The sequence below is a fragment of the Mesoplodon bidens genome (genome assembly GCF_964165515.1).
Source record: "Mesoplodon bidens genome assembly, chromosome: 5".
In the NCBI taxonomy this organism is placed as follows: Eukaryota; Metazoa; Chordata; class Mammalia; order Artiodactyla; family Ziphiidae; genus Mesoplodon; species Mesoplodon bidens.
The window spans coordinates 59836772-59852924 of NC_138161.1; positions in this window are offsets into that span (position 1 = coordinate 59836772).

The window sequence follows — 16153 nt, forward strand, 5'->3', positions numbered from 1 at the left end:
TCACTTCCAGCCTGAGGATGATGCAAACACTGATGATAACAGAGCAGAGACAAGGACAAAAATCTGAGTTCTTCAAAGCTTTGTAGAGCCATTGAAACAACCAGACTTGAGGTTGGCCCTACTTCTAGATGCCTTCATATATAAGATAGTAAATGGCCTTATTAACTGCCAGAGCCCTACTTTCTGTTTCTTGCAGCAGCTGAAAGCCTCCTAATTTATCCAATGCTTTTCCTTAACTACAAGCCACACCTTCAGTCAGAATTGGATATTTATTCCTTTGATTGCTATAACACTGTGTATATACCTCTATCAGTACATCAATTCTGGGTTTTAATGATCCACTTATGTCTATCTTCCTTACTATGAAATCAAGGATCATATTTTTATTTGATTCACACTTTACTTATTTATTTTTAGAGTTTAGTGTTATGGCTGACACATATCAAGTAATTAATGAATATTTGATGAATGAATGAATGAATTTACTCAGAATATGTCAAGTGAGTGCCATAGGCAGCCTTAGGCATAAGCAATTTAAATAACTCCTTGAGATCCTAGCCCTTTAGACCCTGCTTCCAGGACTGACTGATTTTTCCGTCATCTGTCCATCTATCCATCCAATCCACAGAAATGCCAGGCACCATGCCAACCCCTAGGAATTCAGAGAGATACCCTGTATTGTGCTGGTATAGATTCCATTCTGCCCTCCACAATGTAAATTGGGGGCCCTCTGGCCCTTTGACACCACTTCAGGTATAAAGTGTTTCTGGGGGCATGTGGGAAGCTGGCAATGGACAGAACTACAGCTCTCAGTATAAACATATAGGCCAGCACTGACAAGGAAGTGCTTAGTTTTCTGTTCAGGAAGTAGAGGTGGACACGCATCCAAGAGAGAAAAATAGCAGAGGGTGCTGCTTCCCATCTGAGAACTGGGGGCCCTGATTCCCACTGGGCCTAGTTACACAGAGTCACTGCGCACATCTGCTGAATTGTCTTTCTGGCCGATTGTGGCTTTTTAGTAATGGAGAGAGCTTGCAGCTTCCTAAGAAGAGAACACTCTCTAGAAATTTAAGGATTTCTGAGTATTTCTATTTGATTACCTGTTTTTTCTTCTCGTCCAGAAAATTACATGCTGCAAGCCACTGGGAAAAAGGCAGGAGAAGGTCAGACTCTAGATATAGCCAGGACCTTCAGAGATTCTGGAGTTCATCTCCTTTTTATCAGGACATAATATGTTTAAGTGTTCAGAGTTCAAGTAGTATCTCTGTGGGTAGACTGACTGTGAACTTCTCCTAATCATCCTTGCAATTCCCAATGGTCCCTAAGAGTTCCAGTCTTCTGGGAAAATCTTTTCCTTTAATGTCCAAATAAAATAACTCAAAATAACTCAAATAACTGGCCACTGTAGTTTGGGGAAGTACAACACCCTCTCCAGCATTCTGAAAATGCCTAATGGAGTACTTGCCTTCCTCTGCTGGCTTCTTGTCATCTCTCTCCCTCAACTTCGAATTCCAACTAATTCTTGGTCATCCTTGGTTTCTCACCACCACGCCTGCCAACTGCTGCCCTCTTTGTTCTGTTTCCCCCAGGATGTGGGCAGAATTCCCTCTTCCTTCATTTCTAAAGTACTGTTAATCACATGAAGGCTATTGTATATAACAGATTTTAACTAAATATTAACAGAGAGGCATCTTTAATTCTAAAATTCTTTAGCTATCCCTTCACAGAGAATTTATGACCAACCAATTCTCTTGTTGTAGCTAAGACCTGTTCTATTTCTTCTTTTACCTGATTCCTCAAGAGATTCCAAAATTTCTATTACTGGATCTCAGAGGAACACTTTTAAAATTATGCTGATCATTTTAGTTTCCTTTATTTTGGTATTTCCAATGCAGTCTACAACCTGAGCCCTACCTTCCCTGTCTATAAACTGTGGTGTATTTCCCTAAAAGGACAAATTTTTCTCTCATGTCTCTTTTCTTGCATCGGGATTGTAGAAAAGACTAAAGTAAGATTTAAATGAGCAATTTTTAAATCTCCTTATTGCACTTGTTTCTCAGTTTAGATGCGATATACTTGGTATGTGAGGTTCTTGGCATGTGGCAAAACTCAATCTTTAACAAGAGTAATATTCGATATTTCCTTGAAGATAGTGATTAATCTCATGAATATTTCATGTGTTGTTTCCCTTTTTCATCTTGTGATCCTTTTGAAGACTCCCATAAATTCTCTCTTGAACCCTAATTCTCAATCCAAACAAAACAAACTGTAAAGTCCACTTTGTGAATGCTCTCATCAGCAAGCAAAGCAATTTCACACTCCAGCTGGCTTCTGAGTAACACCCAATTGTCACTTTACTCTGAGAGTCTTAGTTTCCTCTTTTGTAAAATGAGGAAGTTTGCCTACTTTTTCTGTAGCTTCCTTCCAGCTTTAGAATACCATATATGCCTCTTAAAGATGATGGGGGAGGAGATAAGGGGTTGGATCCAGGAAGTGGAAAAGGCCAGCTAATCTTATTTGTATCTCCGACCATCTGCTGCCATTAACACTAACAGCCGCTATTTGTTTTTTAGTAATCGAGTGATCTCAACTCTCCAGTTTAAGAAATAAGTGAGTACTAATCTTGATTTAAGTGCTAAGAGATCCTCATATTTCTCCTTTCCCTGAAATAAGACTATTAATACTGACCCCTATCTGGTTTGATAAACAAAATGTTTCAACTAAAATTAAGTGATAGGGGTAATACAATCCAAGTTTGAAAAAGTTTTTTCTCCTTAATTTTAATTTAAACCATTTTCCCTTTCTTCTGGAACTGTTTCAGAACTACCCAAGAAGACCTAAGAATTAGTAAATGAAGGGACAGTTGTATGGAAAAATAAAAGAAAAAAATGCAGGATTAATGTCTGAGGTTAGATTTTAGCTTGCTTGGAAATGTTAAAAAAATTAAGTTGAAGCACCATCTAGTGGCTCTCAGTTGTGTTTTATAAAAGTTGCTCCCAATTTCCCTCAGTTTAGGACCACAATTAATTTGTTGTGCATGTATATGTGTATGCACATATGTGTTCAGAAAAGAAAAAGAAATTTTTTTTGTCTTATGTAGGGGTAGGAGGTTGAGAGGGAGTACCTTAGCGTTTTACTCTGCCCAGAAAATCTTGGCAGTGAGAATGGATCAGACAAGAAGCATGAACTTGGTTTAATCTCTTCAGGGAATGATGGAGTCTTTTTCATGGAAAAATAATTAGCACAATAAAGTCCCATAGATTTCAGTTCCTCTGTTTTTCCTGCTCACATCCTCTCTAAGAGCCCACAACAGTATCTTTATCTTCCCAATCCTATAATGCAGACATGTCCTCGCATGTCTAGGGATTAGCTGACTATTAGGTCACCTCTTCACACCACCTGATTCCCACGTCCTTTCCTATCACAAGCCTACAGCATTCCTTGAGCTTACACAGCCAGCTATTCCTCTGGAACTGTCAGAAAGATGGCTCTCATACCTATGATTACTATATTCTGAAGTTACATCTGTTTCATTATCTCTAAGGGAAGAATGAAAATAGACCATGACAATGCACATGAATAGAATATACCTTGCTTCATAATCTCTAGGGGAAGAACAAAAATAGGCCATGACAATGCACATGAATAGAACATAATCCATGTTGCAAGATTGACAGCAAACCTTATGATTGGTAAACTAGATATTTGTATCAATCAGATTAAGTTCAACTACACATGGAGTAAAACCCAAAACAACAGTGCCATGAACAAAATAGCTTATTCTCTATCACACAAAAGTTTAGAGGTAGGTAGTCTATGGTTACTCCATGCTCATCAGGGACCAGGATCCTTCCATCTTTCTTTTCCACCATCTTAATGAGTAGCTTCCGTCCTCAATGTTACCTAAGACCCATGTTGGCTGCTGGACTTCCAGTCATCACACCAATGCTGCAGGCCAGGAGATAAGAAGAAAAAGCAAAAGAGGACCTCTTCTTTCTCTTTAAAGAGCTTTCCTAAAAATATCACACAAAATGTTTGCTTACACTTCATTTTTGAAAACTTTTGTGGGTGGTCATACTGAGTTGCAAGGGAAACTGAGACATATCTTTTAGCTAAGTATGTCTCCACACTAAATAAAATTGGTGTTATATTACTAAGCAGTATATCAGAAACCTAATGTCACAATAATGCTTTGTAACAAAACCACAAAAACCACTGTGACAATTGGTCAAATGTCTGGGATTAACTGGGGGGTCAGGTAGGCAGCTCCTCTGATCTTGACTGAGCTTCTTCTCACTTCTGGGAGATGGCTGATGACTATTGGATTGTGTAGGCTGGCCTCAACAGTGAAGTGGAGGATGAGCCTGGGGTGTCTCAGCTCTGTTCTGCATGTTTCTCATCCTCCAGAAGACTAGCTCAGGCATGTTCTTGTGGAGTAACAATAGAAACTTGCAAGACCTCTTGAGACCTAGGCTCAAAACTGGTACATGCCACTTCTGCCTCATTTGATTGGCTAATGCAAATTACATGGGGTGGAAAAATATGAACTTTCTTTATGAAAAGAACTCTAAGGTTATTGACAGATTACATGAGTAGAGGGAGAAGAGAAAATTTGGACTCATGAATACAATCATTTACTGTGAGGAGAAAAGAGAAAATGAGCATTGAACCGGGCAGCTAGCAATCTGTGCAACAGTATCTTTGAGTCTGTGACTGAATTGTGGTACTATGCTTTTTTCCATTTTATGCCCTGTCTTAAAAGTCAGGGAATTATGATTTAAAAAGAAAAAGAAAAGAGCAAATATGTTATACACGACATTATTTACTAATTTTTTTCTTGACTCATGTTCAGTTAACTAATGGAGTAGGTATTAATCTTAGCATTTGTCTTACTGTTTACTGTAGGCAGAGACTGGATGTATAATATATGTACCCAAAACCTGATTCTATTTCTTCCAAGGCAACTACACTACATTTTTCAGCTTCCATAGAAGTTGTGTGGCTATGTAACAAGCACCAGCCAATGGAATGTGACCAGAACCGATTACTACTAAAATCCTCCATCTCTCTCCGTTTCTCTCTCTCTCTCTCTCTCTCTCTCTCTTTCTTTCTCTCCATCTCTCTCCCATTCACCAGCTGAACGGAAATACTCTGAGAAGGGCAGAGCCATAGGATAAAATGCTAGCTTACAGCAGAATTCTTCCTGCCACCCACATTAGCCCCACCAACCTGCATTGGAATGTGAAGTGAGCAACAATTAAATTTTTGTGTATGAATACACTGAGATTTGGGGGTTGTTTGTCAACAGCTAGACTATCCTGCTTAGGTTAGTATCCTCCAGGTAGTATGCATTCATTTTCTCTCTTAGGGTTTTGCTTAAAATAAAAGTAACAACCCAAACCACCTGCCACTTTACACAATAAAATTTTCCTTTAACTAAAAGGACCCTTTTTTACTATAGGATTGGCATAAATATCAATGAAGTTAAGGTTCTAGTTTACAGTGGCCCTAGAATATGTTAGAGTTTCACCAAGCACTCTTACTCTTATCACAGTTAACCCATTGTGTAGTGCAGACAAGAAACTGAGACACTGGAGCTCTAAAAGGTGAGGTGACATTCAGCACTGTCTCCAGTGACTCTAACAGTTCCTTATGTGGGATCAACTTACAATTTCTTCAGAAATGCAGGTGCTACTAAAAACGACTCCTGGCCACTTATTTAATGATCAGGTCAAACATGCAATACAAATATCTCAGTAATTGCTAGCAAGCGAGAAAAGGATGTGAGGTCAGCTATGGACTGACTTGAAAGCAGTGTTTGTAGTGGTTCCAGCCATTGAAACGTTGATTAACATCTCAAGTGGGTAGAGGAAACAACTAGATAGGATGAAAGCACCATCCAAAGAATCTAATGGGTGTAGAAAAACTGCACAGCATTGTTATTTGCTTTTTGCTGAGCCATCCTCCTCTTTCGGCTGAGAAGCAGGGTTGTTTCTCATTTGCAAATAAGAACTCAGTAGGGCAAGGGGAAAGTAGATGTGTCATCCTAGGCATTTATAATGGCAGGTGACAAGCTTTTGCATGTGTATATACATATACACTAAGAATTTGAAAGAGGTTTGACACCTATCACACGAATTCTAAACACAAATGTATCTAACAGTAACAGGAGCAGTTGAGCTAGATGTTGAACCCGAAGGCTGATCTCAACTGGCTGCTTTTTTGTGATATCAAGTCTAAATTAACTTCCAGATTTTTTTATTTTCTTGCTCTAGGAAAAAACATAAAATATAAAATTAAGCAGAAATGAATGCAAGCCTTCAGAAGTATAGAAACTGGGAAGTAAACACTGAAGGAGCCCCAGCTAAACTTCATTTCCCCCACAGAATTTTCAAAGGATGGTCTAGGACAGGTCTTTCCCAGGGAAAAACTACAATGAAGCAGACTCTCTTGCCCCAGTGATGCAAGAATTTCTGCCTGGGATCTCAGTTGTTAACAAGGCTTTTATGTCAAAGAAGGAGCTGGGGCACAAACAGTGTGCCAAAAAATGGGTCAAGCTTTTCCCATGACATTGTAAACGCAAAGTCTTAAAATAATGTTTTCTTTCTAATGAGTCTGTATTTTTCACTCTTCATCTCCTACCTGCAATCATTTGTTTGCTGGAAGTAGATGAAGCCCACAGTGACTAGGATAACCAAGAAAAGAGAGAATTTCACATAGAGAATGATCAGTAAGCCTGATGCTGGAAATCCCAGGGATCTGACACCTTTAAGCATAGGCAACACAGACAGGGGTGAAGAGCCATTTCAAAAATTCTTCTAATGAAAAAATTAGAGTCTGTAATTTAAAAGAGCCTTTTACAATATTCCTAAAAGTTCACAGACTATCATAGTCAAAACCCCTTCTAAATTACAATTTGAATTCTGCTAGTGTATAATTCTTTCAGGACAGAATTTAGGAATGGTGTCTTTGTTTTTGTACATGGTATTTTTTTTATACTTTAGACTTATATTATTTATTACTTCTTGATATCATTCTTTATCAGATAATCTTTCCCAACTCCAGACATTTGAAGAATAGCATTTGTTTATAGCTTGATTGATTACAATGTCTTATAGGACAAAGAAGATGTTTTAAAATCACATTTCCATTTGCAATTTGAAACTCTTCTGCCACCTGGGTTTTTCCAAAGGACCTGCCTCTCTGAAATTCTGTTCCCTTTTCTATTAACTTTTGTAATAATCACATTGCAAAGAATTAATGCGATTAATTGAGGCATGTTTAAATAATCTTGTATAGTACCTCATTTGTTAATTTCCCTACCTCTTGCTTTTCTTCAAAACCAAATTTAAGGCAATTTTAATTTAATAACAAACCTAAGAGTTACCCTGAGTTCATTTAAAATGCTAATTAGATAACATTTTGTACACACAATTAGCATTATATTAATATTTTATTTTTACAGTATTAGAGTCAGCATGAGTCATTAACATAGTTTGTTTTTAGTAAATATTTTCTGAATGAATAAATGCACAGTAAGCATTGTAAAAACCTCCCAGTTTTATATGAAAAAAGGAAATGTACTTTCTAACTTCCTGTGTAAATGTTAGTCTTTTGGGATATTATTCTTAAATATTTTGAGCACTATTTTATGGTACTTTCTACACAGTGAAGTGGTTTTGTTACTGAGTTGCTGTCACCCCTTTAGTAGGGTATTTTATGTCTTCCTACTTTCATTTATCCATCTGTGAAATGGCCCCAAGAACTGCTGAAAAGATAAAATGGGACTAATTAGGACCATCATTCTGAAGTCTTTACTCCTATGAAAATGGCAGCCAAAGAGTGTGTGAACTCTAAGTACTAGTCTGACTCTTCACTCAAAAAGTCATGTCATCCTGTTAAATAATCTGCTCAAGGCCTAAACTAGAAGACTATCTCCTAGGCACTGTCAGGGAAGAAGAAGAAGACATGTCACATCCCTCAAAAACCTCACAATCCAATTGGAGAGTCAGACCCAGACAAATGAAAAGATAACTTACAAGACACTAAACAGCACTAAGTGAGCTTTACGGATTGTAAATCATCTAAGGAATAAGAAAGCTTAATCAACTCTAACTGGGAGGTCAGGGTGAAGTGGAATTTGAACTGAGCCTTGCTGATAACAGGATTAAATAGGTTAAGAGATGAAAAAAAGACTTTTCAAGGGAAAGAAACAATATGAGCAAAGTTTTGAAGATGAGTTAACTTTAACCATATTTGGAGCATAGAGTGGGATATATAGAGATGAACTCTGTGATGATCTGAGCTTAAGTCTGCAGTTATTTGTGTCAGGCACTGTGCCAAACTCTGGGGATATAGAAATGAATGATATGGTTCCCATTCTCAAGGAGCTTACCCAATACTGGGAGTCAGAGAAGTGGGTGGTCAACTAAAGGGCTGTGGAAGTACTCAGACAGAGGCATGCATGAGGCTTTATGTGGGCACAGAGAAGGAACAGCTAACCAAACTTCAGGGCAAGAGAAAATTATCCCAGAGGAATTATATCAAATTAAGTCTTAAAACTTCAATAGGAATTGATCAAATGGAATGGAAGAAGAGAGTTGGGGAAAGAACTATACTATGAAGAAGTAGAAATTGCTTGTAAAAGAGAAAGAAGACTAAAAGAGGATAACACTTTTGAGGAGCCTGAAGAGGCCCATATGCATGGGGTACAGGCTGGAGAATAGCAAGACACAAGGCAAGGAGAGCAGCAGGCCAAAGTGATTTAGTTTTCTATGAGGCAAGGAGAAGTCACTGGGGGCACTTAAATAGGGGAGCAGCATGTTTTTCAATTTGGAAGTCACTGGCCGCAGTATAGGGGAATGGAGGGAGGAAAGCTGGGGGACAGAAGACCTGTTAAAAGGACATGATCATGTGCTCAATTAGTGCAGTCAGGAGAAAGAAAATGGTCTAGATTTAAGAAAGAATTTAAGGTAAAATCAGCAAAACATAGTAACTGATTTCCATTATGGGAAATAAGAAAAAGTGCTATTGTGGGATATTTTTAATTTTCTGGCTTGGGTCATTTATCAAGACATAAAATATAGGTATGGAGCTACAGAATGGGTAGAGGAGAGGAATTATGTTTCAGGAATATGCACATTGGGGTGTCTCTGATGCATTCAGATGAACCTTTTCAATTGGAAATTGATTTTGATCATGGGGTAGCAAAGGAGAGAAATCTGGGCTAAAAATATAGATTTAAGAGTCAAGAATTAGACAATGGTGGAAGCCATGGGTAAGGATGAGACCTCTCAAGGAACAGGGGTAAAGGTGAAAAGAGACTCAGTGATGGAACTCATAGAAATGCCTTCCTTCATGGAATGAGTAGTTGAAAAGGTATCTATTAAAGAAGACTAAGAAGTTGGCTGAAAGTTAATAAGAGAACCAAGTGAATATGGGAGGAAAACAGATAAGGGAAGAGAGACCGCATCAAATATCACAAAGAAGCTAATTAATAACAAGGAATAAAAAAATTATATTTTATTTGGAATCTGGGAGAACTTCAGTGCTTTTTGTTAGAACATTTTATGTGCACACAGATGCATGTGAGTTGAGTAGATGTGAGGTGGCATAGAAAAGACAGACAATATAGAATCCTCCTTTTTAAAAAAAATTTTTTTAATTGAAGTATAGTTGATTTACAATGTTGTGTTAGTTTCAGGTGTACAGCAAAGTGACTCAGTTTTAAATATATACTTTTTGAGATTCTTTTCCATTATAGGTTATTACAAGATATTGAATATAGTTCCCTGTTATATACAGTAGGTCCTTCTTGTTTATCTATTTTATATATACTAGTCTGTATCTGTTAATCCTAAACTCCTAATTTATCCCTCCTCCTTGCTTTCCCCTTTGGTAACCATAAATTTGTTTTCTGTGTCTGTGAGTCTATTCCTGTTTCATAAATAAGTTCATCTGTATCATTTTTTAAGATTCTACATATACATGATATCATATATTTGTCTCTCTCTGTCTGACTTCACTTAGTAAGACAATCTCTAAGTCCATCCATGTTGCTACAAATAGCATTATTTCATTCTTTTTTTGTGGCTGAATGATATTCCATTGTATATATGTATTTAGGTTGCTTCCATGTCTTGGCTATTGTAAATAGTGCTGCTATGAACATTGGGATGCATGTAACTTTTCAAAGATAGAGTTTTCATCTTTTCCAGATATATGCCCAGGAGTGGGATTGTGTTTTTTTTAAGGAACCTCCATAATGTTCTCCATAGTGGCTGCACCAGTTTACATTCCCACCAACGGTGTAGGAGGGTTCCCTTTTCTTCACACACTCTCCAACATTTATTATTTGCAGATTTTTTGATAATGGCCATTCTGACTGGTGTGAGGTAATACCTCATTGTAGTTTTGATTTTCATTTCAATTTGAGATGCTAATTATTAGAGCTAAGAGCTTGAGGAAGTCATAGCATCTAGTTTTAAATATGGGAGGAAAACAGCCATGTTTATATAATCAGTCTTAGGGAAAAGATTTGTGAAAGAGAAAAGACTGAACAAAACAGAGCAAGGATAATTAATGGAGCACAGCTTCTGAGGACATGAAAGAGGAAAATAGAGTATAAGTTGAATGTTTGGTCTACAGAAGAGAAGGTCAGGTGGGACTGGAGATAAATGCATGGGTCTAGAGACAGGAAGTATAAAATAAGAGCCTGGAGTTGGTGGGAGATGGATACAGGAAAATAAAGATTAGAAGTGAATATACTGATACATGCTACAACATGGGTGGTTCTTGAAAATATGCTAAATAAAAGAAGCTAGTCACAAAGGCCACATATTATATGGTTCCATTTATATGAAATGTCCAAAATAGGAAAATCTATTGTGAAAGAAAGTAGATTAGTGATTGCCTAAAACTAGAGGAATGTTGGAGTTAGGGAGTGATAACTAAAGGGTAGAGGGTTTTGTTTTGGAGTGATGAATACGTTCTAAAACTGATTGTGGTGATAGTTGTACAACTATGTTCAAAGACCACTGAATAATGCACTTTAAATGGGCAAATGTATGGTATATAAATAAGATCTCAATAAAACTGTTGCAAAAACACAAATAAATATGACAGGTGTTATGAATAATTAATAGGTATGATTATTTTAATAGTTATAATAATGAGTATAATAGCTAATGTGTACTAATATAATTAATATAATAATAGTTAATATTTCTTAATATAATACATACAATAGCTAATATTTATTGAGTACTGACTTTGTGCTAGGCACCATGTTAAGTAAGTATATTATTTTATTTAATTAACACAATAACTCTGTGAGGTGGGTACTTTCATCCTATTTAACAGATAAACCACGAGACATTAACTCGATCTATTTTGGTGATCATTTTACAATATATACAAGCATCAAATATTATGTTGTGCACCTGAAACGAATATAATGTTATATATCAATTAAAAAAACAAAATCATGAGACAGAAATTAAATACTGTTCAAAGTCACACAGTTGGTAAATGAGAAGCCATGTATCACCAAAGGCATTGCCATTATTACCAAAGGCATTGCTCCTAATCAACAGATAATATTCCCTGGAACAATATGAACAATATGAAGGCATGGACTTTGTCTTTTCATCTTTGTATCACCAGCCTTAAACACATAATAACATTCAATAAATGTCTGGCCAATGAATTGGTTTCAGATGACAAGGGAGAAAGAGAAGGAAAACTTGACTTTTACTCAGAGTAGCAAATAAAGACTACTATAAGAAGCAAAAACATCAGGAAGGAAATAATTATTGTTCTTGGCTATCTACTGAATAAGTATTGTTAAATTATATAAAAGTATTGATATTTTATACCAATAATTAATCTCAAAGTAAAAGCCTGGATCACTAAATTAGCAAATAATATTTTATGGCTGCCAGAATAAAAAGTATTTAGAGAATATATTAGTAAGGAGTTATTGAGTTAATTCCTTCTCTTTGATAAAGGAATACAAACAATTTCTCTAGCATACTAATGCATTACCCAGTTAAATTTTAGAGAATATCTTCAAATTAGGAGCATAAGCTTTCTTATCTTCTGCTTGGTTGTTCAGTCTTCTGTGGAGGAAAAGGCTGAGCATCAACTTCACTACTCTAAAGAAACAGGTGCTTACCTTGATCCAGCTCTATGGACAAACTCTTGTTCCCAGTCAAGTGGGAGACAGAACAGGACACATTAGGTACACGGCGGCCCTCCCAGTGGCATGTACTCTGGACAGTCACTGTGCCATTGCCCCAATGACATTTTTGCTCAGTGACACAATCTCCCTCTGGGGTCCAGGAGATCTGTGCAGCTGGCTTCCCTACAACTGCCTTGCACACTGCAGTTTCATTCTCAGTTTGAACCAGGGTCACCTCAGGGGGCACTGCAGAAATGTAGGGGAAATGCTTCAGTCTTAACACATGGGCTCAATAGTCGTGGCCCACGAGCTCTAGAGCACAGGCTCAGTAGTTGTGGCACACGGGCTTAGTTGCTCTTCGGCATGTGGGATCTTCCCAGACCAAGGATCGAACCTGTATCCTCTGCCTTGGCAGGCGGATTCTTAACCACTGCACCACCAGGGAAGCCCTCTATTTATATATTGTTGAATTCAGTTTGTTAATATTTTGTTGAAGATTTTTGCATCTATATTCATTAGAGATATTGACCTGTAATTTTCATTTTTTTGTAGTGTCTTTGTCTGGTTTTGGTATCAAGGTAATGGTGACCTCTTAGAATGAATTTGGTAGTGTTCCCTCCTCTTCATAGTTTGAGAAGGATAGGTATTAACTCTTATTTATATGTTTGGTAAATTTCCTTGTGAAGCCAACCAGTTATGAACTTTTGTTTGCTGGGAGTTTTTTGATTACCGATTCAATTTCACTACTAGTGATCTGTCTATTCAGATTATCTATTTCTTCCTGATTCAGTCTTGGAAGACTGTCTGTTTCTAGGAATTTAGTCATTTCTTCTAGTTTGTCCAGTTTGCTAGCATATAAATATTTAGAGTATTCTCATGATTTTTTGTATTTCTCTGTGATATCAGTTGTAAATTGTCCTCTTTTATTTCTTATTTTGTTTATTTGCATCCTCCTTTTTTTCTTAATGAGGCTGGTTAAAGTTTTATCAATTTTGTTTATCTTTTTCAAAAAACAGCTTTTGTTTCATTGATCATTTCTTTCTTTCTTTCTTTCTTTCTTTCTTGTCTCTATTTTGTTTATTTCCTCTCTGATCTTTATTATTATTCCTCCCTTCTGCTGACTTTAGGCTTTGCTTGCTCTTCTCATTCTAATTCCTTTAAAGAAATTAGGTAGGTTAAGTTGTTCATTTGAGATTTTTCTGTTTCTTGAGGTAGACCTGTGTCACTATAAACATCCCTCTTAGAAATGCTTTTGCTGCGTCCCATAGATTTTGGAATATTGTGCTTTTATTTTCATTTGTCTTGAGGTATTTTCTGATTTCTTCTTTGATTTCTTTATTGACCCATTGGTTTTTTAGTAGCATGTTGTTTAGCCTCCACATGTTTGTGGGGTTTTTTCCCCATTTTCTTCCTGTAATTGATTTCTACTTTCATACTGTTGTGGTTGGGAAAAAAAATACTTGATATAACTTCTATCCTCTTAAAGTTATTGAGACTTGTTTTGTGGCCTAGTATATGATCTATTCTGGAGAACGTTCCATGTGCATGTGAAAAGAATGTGTATTTTGCTGGTTTGGATGAAATGTCCTGTAGATATCTATTAAGTCCAACTGGTCTAATGTGTCATTAAAGACCATTGTTTCCTTATTGATTTTCTGTCTAGAAGACCTGTCCATTGATGTAATTGTGGTATTAACATCCCTAATATTACTGTATTATTGTCAGTTTCTCCCTTTATGTCTGTTAATATTTGCTTTACTTTTTCAGGTATTCGTATATTAGGTGCATGTATGTTAACAAATGTTATATCCTATTCTTGTATTGAACCCTTTATTATATAATGCCTTTTTTTGTCTTTTGTTACAGACTTTGTTTTAAAGTCTACTTTGTCTGAGATGAGTGTTGCTACCCTTGCTTTCTAGTCATTTCCAGTGCATGAAAAAGCTTTTCCACCCCCTAATTTTCAGTCTGTGTCTTTTTTTTAATTGAAGTATAGTTGATGTACAATATTACATAAGTTACAGGTGTACAATATAGTGATTCACAACTTCCAAAAGTTATACCCTGTTGATAGTTATTACAAAACACTGGCTATATTCCCTGTGTTATACAATATATCTCCATAGCTTATTTCATACAGAATAGTTGTATCTCTTAATCCCCTACCCTTATTTTGTCTCTCCCCCTTCCTTCACCCCACTGCTAACCACTAGTTTGTTCTGTAAATCTGTGAGTCTTCTTCTTTTTTATTATATTCATTAGTTTGTTGTATTTTTAAGGTTCCACTTAAAAGTGATATCATACAGTATTTATCTTTGTCTATCTGACTTATTTCACTTAGCATAATATCCTCCAAGTCCATCCCTCTTGTTGCAAATGACAAAATTTCATTCTCCCCCATGTTTTCTGTTTTTGATGTCATATTTTACATCTTTTTATCTATCCCCTATTTATTGTAATTATATTTGATTTTACAATTTTTGTCTTCTAACCTGCATACTCATTTAATTAAGTGGTTGATACATAGCCTTTTTATATATTTGCCTTTACTAATGAGAATTTTCTTTTTCTATCAATTCTTAGTTCTTGTTGTAGCCTTTTCTGCTTAAACAAGATCCTTTAACACTTCTTGAATGATCAGTTTAGATGAACTCTTTTAGGTTTTTCTTCTGAAGCTCTTTATTTCTGCTTCAATTCTGAATGATAACTCTGCTGGGTAGAGTATCCAAAGTTGTAGATTTTTGCCTTTCAGCACTTTAAATATATCATGTCACTTCCTCTGGCTTGAAAAGTTTCTGCAGCAAAATCAGTTGATTACCTTATGGGGACTCCCTTGTATGTGACCCTTTGTTTGTCCCTTGCTTCCTTTAAAATTCTGTCTTTATCTTTAACTTTGCCATTTTAATATGATATGTTTCAAATCATACCAATGTTTTCTTAGGTCAGTTTCCAAGGCAATTGAAATAAAAGCAAAAATAAACATATGGGATCTAATCAAACTTATAAACTTTTGCACAACAATGGAAACCATAAAGAAAATGAAATGACAACCTCTGGACTGGGAGAATATATTTGCAAATGATGCGACTCATAAGGGCTTAATTTCCAAAATAAACAAACAGCTCATACAACTCAATAACAAAAAAAAAAACCCCTCACTTCCGGGGAAGATGGCGGAAGAGTAAAACGTGGAGATCACCTTCCTCCCCACAGATACACCAGAAATATAGCTACATGTGGAACAACTCCTACAGAACACCTACTGAACGCTGGCAGAAGACCTCAGACTTCCCAAAAGGCAAGAAACTCCCCACGTACCTGGGAAGGGCAAAGCGGAGAGATTGCCGCACAGAGGATCGGTGCCGACCGGCACTCACCAGCCCGAGAGGCTTGTCTGCTCGCCCGCCTGGGCGGGCGGCGCTGTAAGCTGAGGCTCGGGCTTCGGTCAGAGCGCAGGGAGAGGACTGGGGCTGGCGGCGAGAACTCAGCCTGAAGGGGGCTAATGCGCCACAGCTAGCCGGGAGGGAGTCCGGGAAAACTCTGGAGCTGCCGAAGAGGCAAGAGACTTTTTCTTCCCTCTTGGTTTCCTGGTGCGCGAGGAGAGGGGATTAAGAGCGCTGCTTAAAGGAGCCCCATAGACGGGCGCAAGCCGCGGCTGAAAGCGCGGAGCCCAGAGACGGGCGTGGGACGCTGGGGCTGCTGCTGCCGCCGCCAAGAGGCCTGTGTGCGAGCGCAGGTCACTGTCCACGCCGCCCTTCCGGGAGCCTGTACAGCCCGTCACTGCCGGGATCCCGGGATCCAGAGACGGCTTCCCTGGGAGAACGCACGGCGCACCTCGGACTGGTGCAACGTCACACGGGCCTCTGCCGCTGCAGGCTCACCCCGCACTCCGTGCCACTCCCTCCCCCCCAGCCTGAGTGAGCCAGAGTCCCCGAAGAGGCTGCTCCTTTAGCCCTGTACTGTCTAAGCAAA